Consider the following 17,138-nt stretch of genomic DNA (forward strand, 5'->3'; position numbering starts at 1 on the left):
AATGTTCTGTTCTGTAGTTGAATTGATGCACATTAAAAACAGCGTACATCTAGACCTGTTTGCTTATGCAACTATGACGACCCAGTAAAAATGTTTTCAAGTGTATCCATGAGCCATGAAAGTGGTTCATGATCACTATCCTAAAACTGGAGGAGTTAAATGGAGTTCAACATCTCATCATTTTTTTTTCAACCTTTGGATGTTCCGTGTTCCTGCGTGGGTTTTTTCCTAGGTGCTCCAGTTTCCTTCCACAGTCCAAACACACAGTGAATGAACAAATGGATTAATTGTTGATTCTAAATTGGCCGTGGGAGGAGATGAGGAAAAGGATGTCTTACACTCGGTTAGTCCTATGATAGACTGGCAACTCATATATGGTGTACCTCGCCTTCGCTATCCTGGACCGTAAAGCTGTTAACAAAATAGAGTCTGAGATAGAGAACTGTGATATTTCTGTGCATTCGAAAGGCAAAGGTAATTTAATTAGTACTTAAAGTACTGTAGATTTGGTTGTCTTACTGTTGCGGTTTTGAAAATTCAGGCCTGAAATCTGGCACTTTAATTTTCCACCTGTCTGAATATACCTTCAATATTTCATGACTGATGATGTAGAGAGACAGGTGCTGATGCAGTCAGAACTAAAATAAATATGTTTTTAGGAGGTACATGACTTCCGTGTTCCATGCAAATGGTTTGCTCAAGCGTAATGTTTAGATGTTAAGAAATACCACAACGTTTGAGTGATTGTGAACAGTCTGTGATCTCTTGGGAGAGAGTAAATAACATGCACCACTGACGCTCCTGGAGAAGCGTGCTATTCTAAGAATCAGGATAAAGGAGGGGCTGTGGGCGCAGATCTGGGTTCAACCAGTCCAGCGACCATCGTCATGTCATCAAATGTTGTCACTTCAGCACCTCTAAGCAGCCCTGACTGTGCCTATGACGTAGGGTGAAGCAACATCGGGCTAATATATGATAACACAAGCTGACTGAATGATTTAGATAAATTTTTGAAAAATAACCAACACATCAGCAGCTAATGTTTACAATGATGGAGCCTCTGTCTATGGGGCTGTAGCTTTAGCAACTTAGTAACTTTGTAACAACTTATTAGATAGATAGCTAGAAAATGTAGCTAACGTCTGTAAGTACACCTCTGTAAGTATAAACTGGTATTTTTCTGCCACACCTTTAATCTCCTGTTAGCTGGAATCCTCTTTTGTAAAGCCACTTGTAAAGAAGTCCAGCCTACATCCGGCTGCTAGTGTTACAGATTGGTTTCTAATCTCCTGTTTCTTTATTGAAAAAACCAACAAACAACAACAACAACAAAACCCCCAAAAAACGAGGCAGTCCGGGAGAAGGTTACCTGGCCACTTTGCTTACAACAGCAAACATGATCAAAATCAGTCTAGTCTTTTTTTGGCTTGACAAGAAACCCCCCCCCAAAAAAAAAAAAAAAACAGCTTTGGTTCAAGTTATTAATGACTTTAGAATTAAACTGACGGGTGTAGTTCTTTTAGATTTGCTACATCAGATACTATCCACTACAATATTTGAATTAGAAGATTTGGGAGTTGGGTTGCCCATCTGGATCTTATTTTCTCCTTCTGACAGGTAACATTTGACAAGAATGCTTTGGAAACAGTTATTTTGGTAATTTGTTATTACAATCTGTTTTTGTTTTTAAAAATAGCATTCGAATATTTATTGCTGTTAGAATAACTGAATATGACTAACAGTCAAGTCAGACATCAGCTAAAGTAAAAAACGAACAAAGCTTTTATCGAGCATGTTGACAGTCAAGTCAACGCAAGCGTAGGTGGCTCGCTCGATTAGTAAAGTGCATCCATAATTCAAGGAAAAAAGAGATATTATTGAAGGATGTTAATTTTAGCTAACATAAAACAGGCTTAAAACAAAAAGTAATTACAGAGAAAACTGAATAACGGACTCCACAGAGGTTCTTTTAGTACAGCCGAATAGGATGAAACAGCACACACTTGTCACTCAGAGTCGTCAGGCCCTTAATTGTTGATGTAATTACTCCGTATTCACTCACTTTAGGAGACAGGCTCAAGTGGATATATAAGGAACTATAACTTTTGGTAGTTTCATGTGGGCCACATTTTTTTTTGCCCCAGTAGATGGAGATGGATCAATCCAAGTATCAGTGGTATCAATATCAGCACTGGTATAGGTTTTAGATCGATACAAGTGCAGGATCGATACTGTGTTTCGATCTTCTAAGTTCAGCCTGTAACCCACTAAATTGTGTTAAATATATTATATTTGGGAAATGAAAAAAGCCACAAACATACACGTTGAACACTCTTGTGTGATGACTGTGATGTCTATTTTATTTATAGCTTTTAGCACATTTAAACAACACAAGATGACCCAAAGTACTTTAGAGACGTGAAACTTCCAGCCAATGAAAAGCTAAGGATGTTTATCAATAGGGGGTGGTTCACCTCCACTGCACTGAAAGGGAACTAATTTCAAAAAGAGGTCAACCTCCCATCAAACAGCTCCACCGTTAGTGTTATTTTATGTGATAAAGTTTAAATTGCACTGCTGTCGATTGTTTTCAGCAAAGTGCAAGAAAGTGAAAATAAAAGATCAAGCGTCGACAGGTTCGAGAAAATACAGTTTAGAGTACCCTATACAAAGCCATAATCCTTGTACTGTGTACAGCCTGACTCTTAAACTACACCTGACTTTGTATAAGTAAATGTAACTGATCCTCTTACAAATAATGCCCAGACTTGTATGAGCTTCACCTTTGTTTGCTCAAATACTGCTCCTTGAATTTAAGAGCTTTTCAAGCATATGTAATTGCTGGGCTTTCAGAAGGCTTCACTCATCTGCAGCAAAGGATGAAAAGGAACGAATTAGAGAAATAGCAATATACTTCTCTCATGACTTGAGTGCCTTTGCATCACCATGGAAACTGAGTTCTACCTGATAGTGAGACAATCAAATTAATCTTCTTGTGTTTTGCAAACCCAAAGAGTAATCTCACAGTTTCTAAAGGTCTGCTGGAGCTGACCGTAAGCACTGCTGCTAAAAGCAAATTTGTTTCACTGGCTTTTTCCTCCCTTTCATTCTGCAAGCAGCTGTGATCCGATATTATGCTGCCCACCACATGAGTTTGCAGACAACAGGGTGCAAAGAACGTGCACATGAATGGTGGTTACTTCATTGAGTAGTTGGAGATGTCCAGCATGTCGCCTGCAGTTTTTTAATCTAACAATTTACTGTGACTGCTGCTCTCAGAAAGAGAAAAGATAGTCACTGAAAACCACTCTGTGGATGCCTGACAGTGACTTGAACCTGCAGCGGTAGGAACTGTTTGGTTTATAGCAGCAGCAACTTATATACTGCTACTAAAAATAGTATAGTAAGTTATTGCTGTTACTATGTTAAATTACTGTGACTAAAAAGTGCTTTAAATGCTTGATCTATCTATCTATCTATCTATCTATCTATCTATCTATCTATCTATCTATCTATCTATCTATCTATCTATCTATCTATCTATCTATCTATCTATCTATCTATCTATCTATCTATCTATCTATCGCTTGATGATCATCATTCATGACTTTGTGGATTGCGGCGTGTTGCAAACACACACCTACACATGACATTTATAATTTTCTGTGTATCTGGACATTCAGCCTAAATGCCAGCAAGCTTCCCCTGACTGAGAACATACATTTGCATATAAATGTTCCTGATAATAACAGCGGGTAAATATAAAGCATTAACATTAAATAAAAAATTAAAACTTTTTTAAGTGAACAACACATTGTTCTTTGTACCTCTATTATAAAAACAAACACACACACGCACACAAAAACAACATCATTTGTGTGATTTTCGTGAGGTGAAGCCTGAACACCCCTCTGAAAGAGCAGTTTTAAGTTTTTTCCCACACACCAGCACCTAACTGGTTCACGAGAAGTGCATAAGGCAGTTTACATGCTTAAAGTTTGTTTGACACTAATCTGCGTTCATCAGAATTGTTGTTGGGTTTTTTTCCATGAAACCATTCCCTTTGACTCCGGCTCTTCCCTAAGCTACTCTCCCTCTGCCTCTGTGAGCCTTCCACAAAATCAGTCTGCAGATTAAAGAACACACAGCGCTGCTGCATGCTGATCCACAGCTGTGTTTGCATTTCCCAAAGTGTGCCATTGAAAAATTAGATGTAAATGAAAGCTATAGATTGTATTCACTGAGTACCTGATCAGACACACGCACGTGTTCACACACTCGCACTTATTGAAAAGTTCTACTGCCTGCTTTGCTGTCTCATTGATCTTAAGTAAGCCTTTTATCTCTTGCCTGTGTTCTCCCCTCTGAAACTAATCTGTGCTGCGTGTCTGCTCAGCATCAGCTCTTATTATTTTGACATATCTGCCCTGGGATTGAGAGTTTTTGTGAAGCATATTTACTTTTTTTTATTATTTACGTAACTTCTCAGAATGTAACATTCCTCACTGACTGCTGATATTATGTTAATGGCTTTTTGTTATTTGTTGAGACTCATCCGATTCCAGTGGAAACTCCTGCTCTTGTGCTAAAAGTCGAAGGAAGAAAAGAAATTAAGATAAAAAGCTTGAAAACAGAATGCTCTTTCTGTCTTTTCCCACCAAGCAGAGAAACCCGTAAGACAAAACAAACCTCTCGCATGCAGTCACACGATAGCAGAGCAAACACGTGCGTCGCAGCAGCAGATGTACACCCACAGTCGGAGTGTACGGTATGTCAAGTCAAATATGCTAATGCACCAGGGGGTGTTTAGTTGCTTTATTCTCAAAAGGTTTACACATTGTTCATCACATTTACAGCATTTCACGTTTTTTTAAGCGTAGTATAATAAAAATGTTAAAAAAGTTCCAACCCTATATACAAGTCCCCCTAAATCCAGTGTCCAAGCAAGACTCAACATCATCCACTGCACATTAGCTTAGAGTACATATCACTACACATTTACTGTGAGCTGAATGTAATATGGAAATAAAAAATGATAACATAACATTATGACTTTTAACAGACAAGCAAATAATTCTATGCAGTATTTGAGTAAATGTGACTGTGGCGGTGTGACATACAAACCTTCCTTTTCACAGTCAGCATCAAACTGCCAGTAAAACAAGAGTGAAAATGAAGCTGGATTTTCTGCAATGTGGAGATTTTTCTGCCTGTGAATTCACCTGTTCATGTTTTCTGGAATAATTAGATACTTGTGATAAAAGTTATTCAGTCTGCTCCTGCCGAATGCTCAAGTGTACTGTGCCTCTGCTTCACATGACAAGGGAAAGAAAATGCTGTGCTGCCATCAAGTGGGGAGTTTTCAGCAATCAGTGCTGTGATTTTTTAAATGAAGACATTCAGCACTTCATTAGTCCAGATTTAAGCTAAACGGTGATTTTACAATCCTTCTCTCAAGATAAAGATTTGCTAAGAATTTCAAAAATTCTCTTTTTGAGCTTCCGGGGCACGACCACCTGCAACTTATAGCTGTTCACATTAAAAACGAGTCATATAAAATTCTGAAATGGACACTTTTGTTCCATTAACAATACATAATAAGATTCACTATGATGATTCCCACCATTATATACATCGACTGCACCAAATTTCCTGACCCTGAATTTGCTTTGTGAGATCCAGGAGTTTCCGGTTGACCGAGAGTCGTGGAGATGTCCTCTGGAGAACTTGTGGAAGACTCTGTAAAGACAAAAGGCTCTTAGAATGAATAAAAAGAAATCACAAATTTGTTACCACCTATTTAAAGTGAGCTCACCTTGGACTGTAACAGTAGAGTTATTTTCTCGTGTTCCCACTTTGGAGCGTAGCTTGCACATGTATGATCCCTGATCAGCTGGGCTTACGTTGATGAGTTTCAGGACGAGTGAAGTCCCATTTATTACTTCACATCTGTTCTCAAGCACAGTGTTTCCATAATCATATTGACACATAGATTGATTTTTACTAGGAAATAACCAGGACAAGTGCTTAATACTTGATGAATCTAAGTTGGTTTCACATGTCAGTGTCACATTTTGTCCAAGCTGTGCTGTGATGTTGGGCAAAGTCTTCAACTCTATTTTCTGGTTGGCTGAAATACCAAAGAGAGAGAGAGGACATAGTGTTATCAGTTGTTCAAGTTACATACTTGAACGTTTTTAGTCATGTTTTAGCCAGTGTGTGAATGTGTGTGTGAATGGGTGGATGACTGGATATGTAAAGCGCTTTGGGGTCCTTAGGGACTAGCGCTATATAAATACAGGCCATTTACCATTTACCATGTTTTAGCTCAATATGCTAACAGGAGCAATGTTTTAATTAGTTAATAATTGTCATCCTTACTAGAAATAGTCTTCAGTGGGAATTCACTGTCTGGATTAGAGTTTAATTGGATTTCAGGAAAATGTATCGAAGTATTGCCTGGAAACAAGATTTAGGATTGTGACTTTGTAAATGCTAAATTTAAGCCACTTTCTTGTTTTAAGTTTGTACCAGGATAGCTAAGACCAGCAGGCTGTTAGCTTAGCTTAGCACAGATAAGGAACAGATACCTCTTTATTACATGTCCCTGTTAAAAGTAATAAAAACTATAAAATAAGCAGCTGAAGGAATAGAGTTGTTGAATGGCTACTAAACACAACTGGATTTTCCTCGTTTTGATGCTAAGTTAATAAATCAGCTGCTGACTCTGAGTGCACAGGATGACAGAATGTGGGTTTTTTTTCTGGTAATTTTAGTTTTATTTACTTTATTCTTTTGATTTTTGTTATTAATAGTTTTTAATTGTCTTTTAGCTGTTCCAAATACTGATTTTTGGTGATTTGTCATTCAGTAATTCTTTTTCTTTTCAGACACAGACTCTCCAAACATTTCCTTTGTGTATTAACTTATTTACTTGCGCTCATGTACTGCTAACAGGGACGTTGCTGAGTGCCCTCTGATGGACAAACATCAACACTCATAACATGGCTGAAGGGTGTTTCTCTCGTCTCATTCTCATTTTTTAAAATTTGAATTTATTAATTGTTAGTCGATAATGTGAAACAGATGATATCCACCCACTAAAAACTGTAAAAATAAATAAATAAAATGTCATGCTCTCGTTTTTGATTTTTTATCATTAAGCTGAGTTTTCATATTATTAATATTTTACATTATTTTGAATTGCTAATCTTGGAGTTATTTATATCTGGTTTCTTGTGTTTTTCTTGCATTTCAGTTTATAAGTCTAGTCTGCCCCTGGGTCTTCTCTGCTTGAGGTTTCTTATCTTTGTGTGTAATTCCCCTGGTATTTTCGGTTTTACTTTGTGCATTTGTGTATCTTACTTTTAATTTCACTTATGTTTTGTCTTTATGACTATATTGTGTCTAGTTTTCTTCCAGCTGTGTCCCCTTCCCCTGATTAGCCCTCATTGTGTTTAAATAGTCGTCTCTCTTCAGCCCTTGTCAGAGCATCAGCGTATCCATCCTTGCTTGATGTTTGTTTTGGCTCATTCTGGATTTCTGTTCTGGACTCCTGACAACCTGAATAGAGTTTTTCTTTGAATCCTGCATTCGAATCTTGTTCATCTGAAACCTAACATATTCATTATTGTCACTAAAAGGCACGATAGAGACTTTATGTTGATATTAGATCACAAAAATGTACTCGGCTGATGTCCCAGAGACACAATTTTACACTTAGTTTATTTATTTATTTATTTTTTGTTGTAATTGCAGAATATTACCATGTGTCAGACTAGCTTTGTTTAACTGTGTTTTATCGACATCAAGCTAAGCTTAGCTAACTACTGTCAGTTCTTGAGGCTCTGCAGAAAAGTTGCATTCACTTATACTTCCAAGGATGCTACACATAATGTTACGATCCAGATTTTACAGGACATCGTAAAAACTGTCAGCCGTCAAGTTAGTTGCTAATCTGCAGATGATGCTCTTCTTCTCCCAGACATGGTTATCAAAATGCCTCCATATGCCAGGAAAGTATTTTCCGCAATATCAACAGCATGAATGGGATTAGGTTGATCACACCTTTGATAAAGTCCTCAGTTATTGGGTCATTTTTATTGTATTCACTGGCAAGAAGACCAGTTTGGTATAATTTACCAGAAATACAGGAAACTGACTTAGAGACAAATATTATGGAGTAAAGTTTACTACCTCAGTTGGAGGTGGAAGGCTTTTATACTGTCTTTATACTGTTTCATGCATAATGGACCTTCCATGACCTTCCAAGCTATATAGTTTATGTCTTCCCTATTTCCAACTATATCCATAATCACATACTGTGTATGCTACCATTGTATATAGTGTATTATCTTACTTTTTTTCATTGATTGTACTTAATTGTATTTTTGTATTTCCTTCATATATCTGTACTTGAGCTGAGGTGACGCAAAAATTTCCCCGTTGTGGGATCAATAAAGTCTTATCTTATCTTAAAAAAAAAAAAAGTTCCCGTGAGGACTTCTTTTTAAGCACTGTTCAAAACTCAAAACAAAGACTTACCTTCTGCTGCAGCTAGCCAGAAAATAGAAACCAAGGCAGTAACATGTCTCCATTCGGTAAATAAGAAAGCCATCATTTTAACCTGCATGAAAATCAATGTTTTTTACATGAGAGGAATCAGATAAAAGCCAAGCACAGAGAGCTACTACATGGGCTAAAACAAGTCTATCTATACGTACCACCCTGCTGTCTTTGATCCACTGTAGATGTCTGTGGCGTTTAGTTTGACTCTGTTTTATGGTGTCAGAGCACACGGGCAGAATGAAGGAACACACAGTGCCTCATTCTCTGCTGTTAAGACACTTCAGCTTAGGGTATCATATTTACTCAGCAACATGAACAGACATGCCCTGCTCCAACAAACTGAGTTTTCTCTTCTTAAGAAAACAACCTAGGGGAACAAATTTAATACTAACTCTTACAGTTAGTTTATTTAGTTTTCAGTCATCTTTTTTGAACTGGTTGGCTTTACCCTTCTTTTGTGATTCATTGATTGATTGATTGATAATATATCAAATCCCCACCTAATTGAGCAAATGCAGGAGTGCTTATGTGTTTATGTGTCCAACCATCCATCCATACATCCATACATCCATTTGCTCTCACTTATGCTTATCAGCTTCCCAGCTACCATGGGGCAAAAGGCGGGGGACAGGTCACTCTGGACAGCTCACCAGCTGGACGCAGAGCTATATCATGTTTTCCCCTAAACGTATCATTGGCTAATGGTATTTTCTTAAACTCACGTGTTTACTCGCCTTATAACTTTAATTATTAATGTTTAATTTAAGTTTGAAGGATTTTGTAATGTCTGTATCACTATGACCCATTTAAATGTAAACCGTTATTCTCTGGAAGAAGAGTGAAGAAATGTGCCGGAAAACAAATGCATTTCAGGCGATTTTCACCACAGCGCTGACAAAGACTCATCATGTCTTTTTTCCTCAACATGTGGCAAGTGTCTTTGTTTTATTTTGAGATCAGGGTTTGTATTTGTCTAAATCCTTTTGAGCTTTCATAACTTGAGCTGGAATCTTGGCCACGAGATTCTAGTGTCAGCCATCATGGATGAGATGAGCAAAGTGCTATATTAATACATTCCATCTATTTAAATTAAGGACACGCATACATTTTTTTTAATGAAGTGAAAACGAATGTTTTAAAAGTTCAGTAAACAGAACACTTTGAGACAGGAAAGCAAACATGAGGGGAAGTTTCAGCCTTGAGCATATTCATTAATAACACCTATAAACTAGGTTTTTTTTGTATAGTTTCTGTGGATGAAGGTGCATTTAACCCAAACCAAAGGCCTTCATATTGGGAATTGAGAGCAGGATGAAGATGGGAGTTTGAGATTTTGGATTTGTTGTGATTTTAAAGGGACCACAGAGTCAAGGCACAGAGACAACACAGAACCGTAGCGTGCCCTTCCACATTGTGCTCTGGAGGGTCAGAGGTCAAGCCAAGCCCAGTGACTTGCGAGAGACTTTATGTTCCTGTATGCGATGATACACCTGACACTGGGCGGGAGAACAGTAACAGAGAAAAAGATGGCATGATGATCAGAGACAGCGAGGTCAATATAGTGCAGGTCGGAAGGGGCTATATCCTTCCAGTGTGTGATCTTTGGGGTCTTAAACATGGTGACCAATGCTAAAGCAGTCTAAGAGTGACATTTCTGCAGCAAAGGGTAGTTGTGAGAGTCAGTATAGATGTGAAATATAAAATTCACAAGGAGTGTGGAGGGCGTCAGACATACAAAGGTAAGCATCTCAGACAGCTTGGAGATGAAGACAGCTGGGGCTTTTGGGGGTGTTGCAGCAGAACGTCTTGCAGCTGCACAGACCCAGACAATGTAAAAGTGAGCTGACAGCAGAGACTCTGGAGTTATAATATAGAAAGGTTTTATTTTAATGGTTGTCATGCCAGTAAAGGAAGAACACTGGAAGCTAGTTAGCAAGCTAACCTGCTTACTAGAGCCTAACAAAGACAGGCTGTAGAAGGTGATGCAGAGTATCCAAAGGACTCACTTTTCATTTTTTCCACTTTGTTTCATGTTATAATAAAAAGGGTTAAGTTAAATATCATTTATCAGGCTTTTTTTTTATTTAATACCAACCAAGTAGCAGCCTGTCTGATATTGTAATACCTTTACTCACTGATTCACAGCTACTTAATGAGCACTGGCATGTTTCAGCTCGCACTCACACCAAGGCAAAACGTATCCTCACCTGAATGAGTTTACCGATGTACTTAGAAAATCTAACTGAAAATTATAGCAAAGGCCTTAAAATTCCCTCTAATCATGGCAGCATACACCAAACATCCATAAACCAAAAGAGGAGAACAGTCAGTAACATGCATTATGCAATGGAGTTAATAGCAAATGCCAAAGAAGCAGCTTTTGTTGCAGATGCAGTGAACATGTTTGAGCAGAGAGAAGGAATTTTGGCTTTAAAGTTGTTTTTTGCCGAATCATGCCTTCATACAGTAAAGCACCATGCACCCAGTATTTTCGTCTCAATGTTTTTGACACCAAACTCAAGTGATGGCAAAAGAAAAACCACTGTTCAGAAAGTTCAGACCTGTTTGACTTGGGATTTTCCTCATGTTACAGTTTGAGACATGCTGTATCCTGAGGGCCAACTCCCCAACATAACTGCATTTATAAGTCAATCCCTCTCTGGAGTTGACAGTGATAGTGATCTGTAAATATCACTTTACTGCATGAATGCAGATGACCTATAGTCTCAGCACCTTTATGTATAAAGCACACCTATGCCCAGAATCAGTTCATGAAATATGAATGAAATAAATATGTTTGAAGTGTGTAAAATCTGGCCAGTAATCACATCAAAATCCTCGGAAACTGAAACTAAGGTTTTCCAAAGTGCTCATGTATATGTTGTATGTAAGAAAACTATGAAAGCTGAGTGTAGCTCTTGAAGTAGCTGTAGCAAAACTCTGATGTGGGAGGAGTTCATGGAACAAGACTTTTAGCCAACCTTGGAGGGATTCTGGCTAACCGCCCGGTGACTCACAAGGGGAAATTGGTGCTTGACTCCCATCGTGTAATGTGGGAATATGGCACTGCTCACTTTAAGATATAGTAAGGCGTTCGGTCCCACTGACACACTGGACGGGAGGGGGTGTATTTGTTTGTATTTGTGTGTTTATAGCATGCCTGTGTTTTGTCATCCTGCTTCCTATTTTCACACACAGCATTGCTCCATTTCAAGCACCAACACCTGTCTGATCCCACACATTCCCTAATATTTTGCCTTCTGCCTGTCTGGGAACTGCTTTATCATTTATCACACTGTCAATCTGCAGGGCCTGCAAAACCCCTATACAGGAAGTCTGCCTCAGCTCTCTCATAAAAAATGTCCTAATCCCCAATCCTTTGGGTTTTACCCAATAGGTATGTGGTGGTCAGCTGGAGCCAATGTGGGTGAGGGGACTTGCCCAGTACTACCTACCTGGATGTTGTCCAGGTGTTTTTCCTGCTAATCTTGATAAGAAGAAACTGGAATGGTCTTCCAAGTCAAATTTGATTAGTCCCGCTTCTTGATCATGGGACTTGTTAACATGGCTTTGGTTGCCTGGACAGCAGGCTCCAAGGAACCAGTAATTTTAAAAACTTTTCATCCTGGATGACACCTAGAAAATCATCCTGATCAGGAGGTGCTGGGCCCGAACAGAGATAAAATATCTAATAATATGGTCTGTACTCCTTGAAACTGCGACAAAGTTAAACATTTTAAGATACTAAATATGCAGTGGGTCTGGTAGACCCACTGCATATTAAGAGAGCTAATTAAGCATTCACATCTATGGTCAGTTTACAATCACTAATTAACCTGATGTGTTTGGAGGACATGTCTGGAGTAGCTGGAGTGAATCCATGCAGACACAGGAAGATTATGCAAACTCCAAAAAAGGTAAGGGACTGGATCTGAAACCAGGGCTGTAAAGATAACACAAAACGAGTTGTGATCAGAAGTATCTAAATTGAGTAATCAATTGAATGATATTGACTGGAATCTGTGAGCTGTATCGGTGCACAGCCAGTGCTGGGAGCCAGAATGCTGGCTGTGTTGTAGCAGATCAATTACTTATTTCGCTCAAAAACATGCAAATCAATTCAAAACTTTTATCTAATTTCTTTTGCTCCAGATTTTTTGTTGATATTCTTTCTCTCTGCATTAAAATGAAACTCCCATAAAAATGAGAGACTGTTCATTTCTTTGCAAGTGAGTGAACTTACAAATTCAGCAGGGGATCAAATAATTATTTCCTCCACTGTGTTTGTTGCATGCATATTTTATTTGCTATGACATACACAGTCATTCAGATCTTAATGGATCTGACTCTTGATGGAACTGTATAAATGACCATTAAGACTGGTGCTTTGCTTGTGCTCAACACTAGTATCAGTGCATCAAGCGCTATGTATCACTTACAATTTTTTATGGGAGTTATGATATTTATGTCTCTGTTGAGCAGGGGATCTATTTGTGAGTAGTAATTTGACCAAACCCCCACTAATGGAAATAAATCACTGGGTGCTAGAAATGAGGATGATAGTTTGGAAAGAAGTAATAAAAAATTTAAATGAAATAATGACTAAAGAAAGTGTCAAAAGACCGTGGCTCTGACATGAACTCAGAATCACTGGCAGTGAAACATGTTGAACACGTTTTCACAAGCCCGTAAGACTCTGTGTTGTTCACTTTCATTCAGATTGGCAATGTGCAGCTATGTATGTGAGCTTTTGAAAATGTGATATATGTGCAGTGTAACTGCTTTTAAAATATACTTTCATAGACCTTAAAAAACTATTTCAACCTATAACTTTATTTGGACATATATCTGTAAGAGCAAACATTTAAACCTTTCAAAAAGTGCAGATAAAGCTGACATACGAAAAGAAATAACGCGTGACATTTCATGACATTTAGATTTTTTTAGGTCTTGTCGTGATTTAGGTGAAAAAACCCACCCAGTCACATTAAAAAGGGAGTATATACCTACATTTTAAAAGCTTGTAGATAGACCTTTCTTAGAATCAAAGGTTCAAATTTACCTCCTTCACTAATGACACCCTGTAACATTCAGGGTCTCTTTTCCAACAACAGTTCAACATGCCGAGTCTCAATAAAGATGATTGGAATAAATAATTCTACCATAAGAAGAATAATCTACAAGTGGTGTAGATATTAGAATGTAGCAAATATATCCTAGAGTGGAGTGTTTGATACGAGAATCAGGTCTGATTGTTTTTAAATAGAACTTATCCTTTCACTTGCAAACTGCAGAGAGTAAACAAGTCTTGAGTAGTCCTAAACATGCCAAAGGAACCATCATGACAGGACAGGCCCCTGCATGGCATGTACAACGGGCAGACAGAAGAGTTGGCTGATATTGAGAAATTATATCAAAACTGAGAGACAGCACTGAGGCACTAATCATGTTAGCACAGGTACGACATCTAAGTATAAGATCCATAGATAATACTATATATGATTACCATTTGGATTTATTCATAACTTGCTTCCAACACCTTTACAAATGGAAATATTTATAAGTTCAGCAAGTCAGAAAATAGCCAACAACGGTGATTATATGGAGACCTATAGGACAATGAAATTGCTTTAAAATTGCTCGCTGAAAGCAGGTAAAACAAAGCAAGATATAAAGCTCCCACTGCGGAAAATGTCTGCCTCTCATTGATCCTTGTCAGGGAGAGTCAAAGTGTTGAAGTGGCCTCAAAAATCTAAAGGCCCTCTTATCCGTGCACTGAGGTTCATGGGGTCTTCTAGGAATGAAGCAATTTTCCAGCAGGGTTTATATATAGTGGTTTCTTATCTCACACTTAACCCGCACCAAAGCAGGTTAGGTCTGCAGCATGAGTTACCATGGTGACACACTCTTTTATGAAGTATACTGCCTCTGTGACCCTGAAAGCCCTGGGTTTAAGCTAGTGGCACAACGCTAAGCCCACACACCTTCGTTAAGTATGTGTCGAAACCCATGAATCACGGTAATAATTACTGGATATTTCCACAAGGGCGCTGGATATACGGAGATGTTTTAGTGCTTCGGGTATGTGCGCTGCCTTGAATGAGACTCAGCAAGCAAAGAAAGTTACGTGGGCTGAAGAACTGTGCACTCAGTCCCCTGATTTTCTCCCACACATCTTCCCCTGCTAGACACCAGGAAAAAAAGATGTAATATATTCACTATGACTGAATCTCATGATCACAAATATGAAGCTTAATACATCTGATTTTCTGCCAATACCCTAAAACATTCTGCATTTTCCCCAGGTGCATAGATCCCTATCGAATACTAACTCGGTGTTTGGTATAATACTTTTAAGACTTTGTGTGTGTGTGTGTGTGTGTGTGTGTGTGTGTGTGTGTGTGTGTGTGTGTGTGTGTGTGTGCGCGCGCGCCCTTGGGCATTTGCTTCTGTGAATTTTCAGCAAAGCAGAGCAAGTCCAAACCAAACAGTGGGAGGGTGAGAGAAACAGCAGTGGAAGCAGATTCTCAAGGGACAAGTAAACAGACAGAGAGAAAAGATGGTGAGATTAAGATATGGTTAGATAGATTGAGAGAGGCTGTATGTGGAGAGTGCGGAGACGGAGGGGTCAGTGAGAAGATGATGGCTTATGACAAGAAGAAAATCAAAAGAAGATATTTATTGTAGCTGATAAAAATCCCAGAAGAAGAAGAAAGCAAATAAAAGAGAGGTAATGAAAAAGAAGATGTGAGATATTTAAGAGGGTCTCTGTGGTTAAAAGAAAGTGGAGCCAAAGATAGTTTAGCACTGATTTATGAGGGAAATCTTTACATCTAAGTAGAAACTTTTTTGCGATTAGGAAAATACAGGTCAATAAATCTTTCTCCAAATGTGCCCCAAAGTTAATATTTCCAAAAACCGTTTGCTTTGTATGAACTACAGTATTTTATTAACCAGTAGTTTCCCTCAGTCTGATTTTCACCATGTCGTTCCCATCCGAAAGCATAAGCATAAAAGAGTCCAGATTCTGGGATTGTGATGTCCCCTTGAGGATTTTTCATGAACGAACACCTGAATTGAACCTGAATTAAGCTGGGAAATCCAATGATTAATACTCAGAGGGCGTCTTCTAAAAAAGGATTAGCATTTGAGAAATTATGTAATACGGTGTGGAACCCTGTAATTAAATGGAATTTCAATGTATTTTGTTTGAAAATAGAATGTAATTATACTAACAGGTAGGTACACTGGAATAAGTGAGTAACAAGTCAGACTTTTACCTGGAAACAAAGAAATAATTCAACTGCAAGTCAGTTTCATTAAGGTGTAAGTAATCTTAAGTAATGCATGACTAATCTGTACATAAATGTAAGTTAATTTATTAGTAATTTAGCAGGAAAACAAGCAACATGTCTGTATCCTACATCATAAGAAGGCTGTACTTTTTAGTATTATTGCTTTGAAAAGTCTCACCTTTTCACATCTTCATCTTTATTTCATTTTCATTATGCTGATGTGAATGGTGGATGTTTTATTATTTAGCTTGCCTTTTATTTTAACAATATGAATGCGATCAGGACTGTTCTCTCCTACCATGTTACAAGACAAAAACAGTACTGTCAAAATTTGCAGGCCTATGTCACCACATAGCTATGTCTATGAAACCAATTTTGTTTCTTTCACAATCATTGTTCAAACATAACTTTCAGACGGAGTGACTCCTTTTCTGTAAAATCCCATGAAGTCAGGCAAGGTTAAACTACTCCAAAAGCGCCAAAACAGCACGATGACAGGACGAAGCTGCTCGTGCTCAGTTGTGAGGACAGTGTTTATCATGTACATATCATGTAATTTGCTTAAATCCCTCCACGAAACAGACTCCCAGAGCTCTGCAGGCCTATCCAAATGTCTTCTTGCACATTCAAGTCCTCTGTTATGTGCCAGAAATGCAAAACAGACCGAGGTTTTAAGCACGGCCTCCCTGTCTGTTATTCTTCTAATATTCTTCTCTGATGCTTTTGTTCCTTTTTCTCCTTGCGCTCATTTTCTCAGCTGGTGTTTTCAGTTGCCTGCTGCACCATGTGGTTCAAACTCAAGACACAATGCTGCTGTTTCTCTTAGAAACCAGCACCTCTTAAATAAAGAAATGATTTCTTCTGTTAGCCTCGCTGTGTTTGCCGTTCAACCCCAACATGACACTGCAAAGGTGGGATTATTTATACCTGAATCACAGCTGATGCACAAATCCGTGCTCGCTTTGCTCATTTGTGCAGCTGCATCTACATATTGCTTCCAAATAAAAAGATATGAATGACATATGCATAAAACAAACATCATTTTAGCTCTTATAAGCACACAGACACATAATATGCTGTCTGTCATGGGTAACCCTTGCTGGGATTTTGCATTCTGCAGCCAGTCAGAAGAAGGCCTGTCATGCTGTCATTTTACAGTAAGTGAATGTGATCTCACCGGTGATGAATTTTAAATGTCAGCTTGGGCTCGTAATGTCAGCAGAGCCAGCCGAACTGGTCTGCGGGCCAAAAGCCAGCGTAGCAGCAACAGATATA

General features: G+C 38.4%; 1 long non-coding RNA gene across 1 annotated transcript; it reads right to left on the bottom strand.

Annotated features, from left to right (window-relative positions):
• Nucleotides 1-4,800: 4,800 nt before the first annotated feature.
• LOC105941133 (uncharacterized) lies at nucleotides 4,801-8,827 on the bottom strand. The gene is made up of 4 exons (XR_001167758.3): nucleotides 8,724-8,827; nucleotides 8,545-8,626; nucleotides 5,816-6,130; nucleotides 4,801-5,739 (listed from the first exon to the last, which is right to left on the bottom strand). It is a non-coding gene; the product is annotated as an uncharacterized LOC105941133 (long non-coding RNA).
• Nucleotides 8,828-17,138: the final 8,311 nt, after the last annotated feature.

Source organism: Maylandia zebra, linkage group LG4, assembly GCF_041146795.1.
Source record: "Maylandia zebra isolate NMK-2024a linkage group LG4, Mzebra_GT3a, whole genome shotgun sequence".
In the NCBI taxonomy this organism is placed as follows: domain Eukaryota; kingdom Metazoa; phylum Chordata; class Actinopteri; order Cichliformes; family Cichlidae; genus Maylandia; species Maylandia zebra.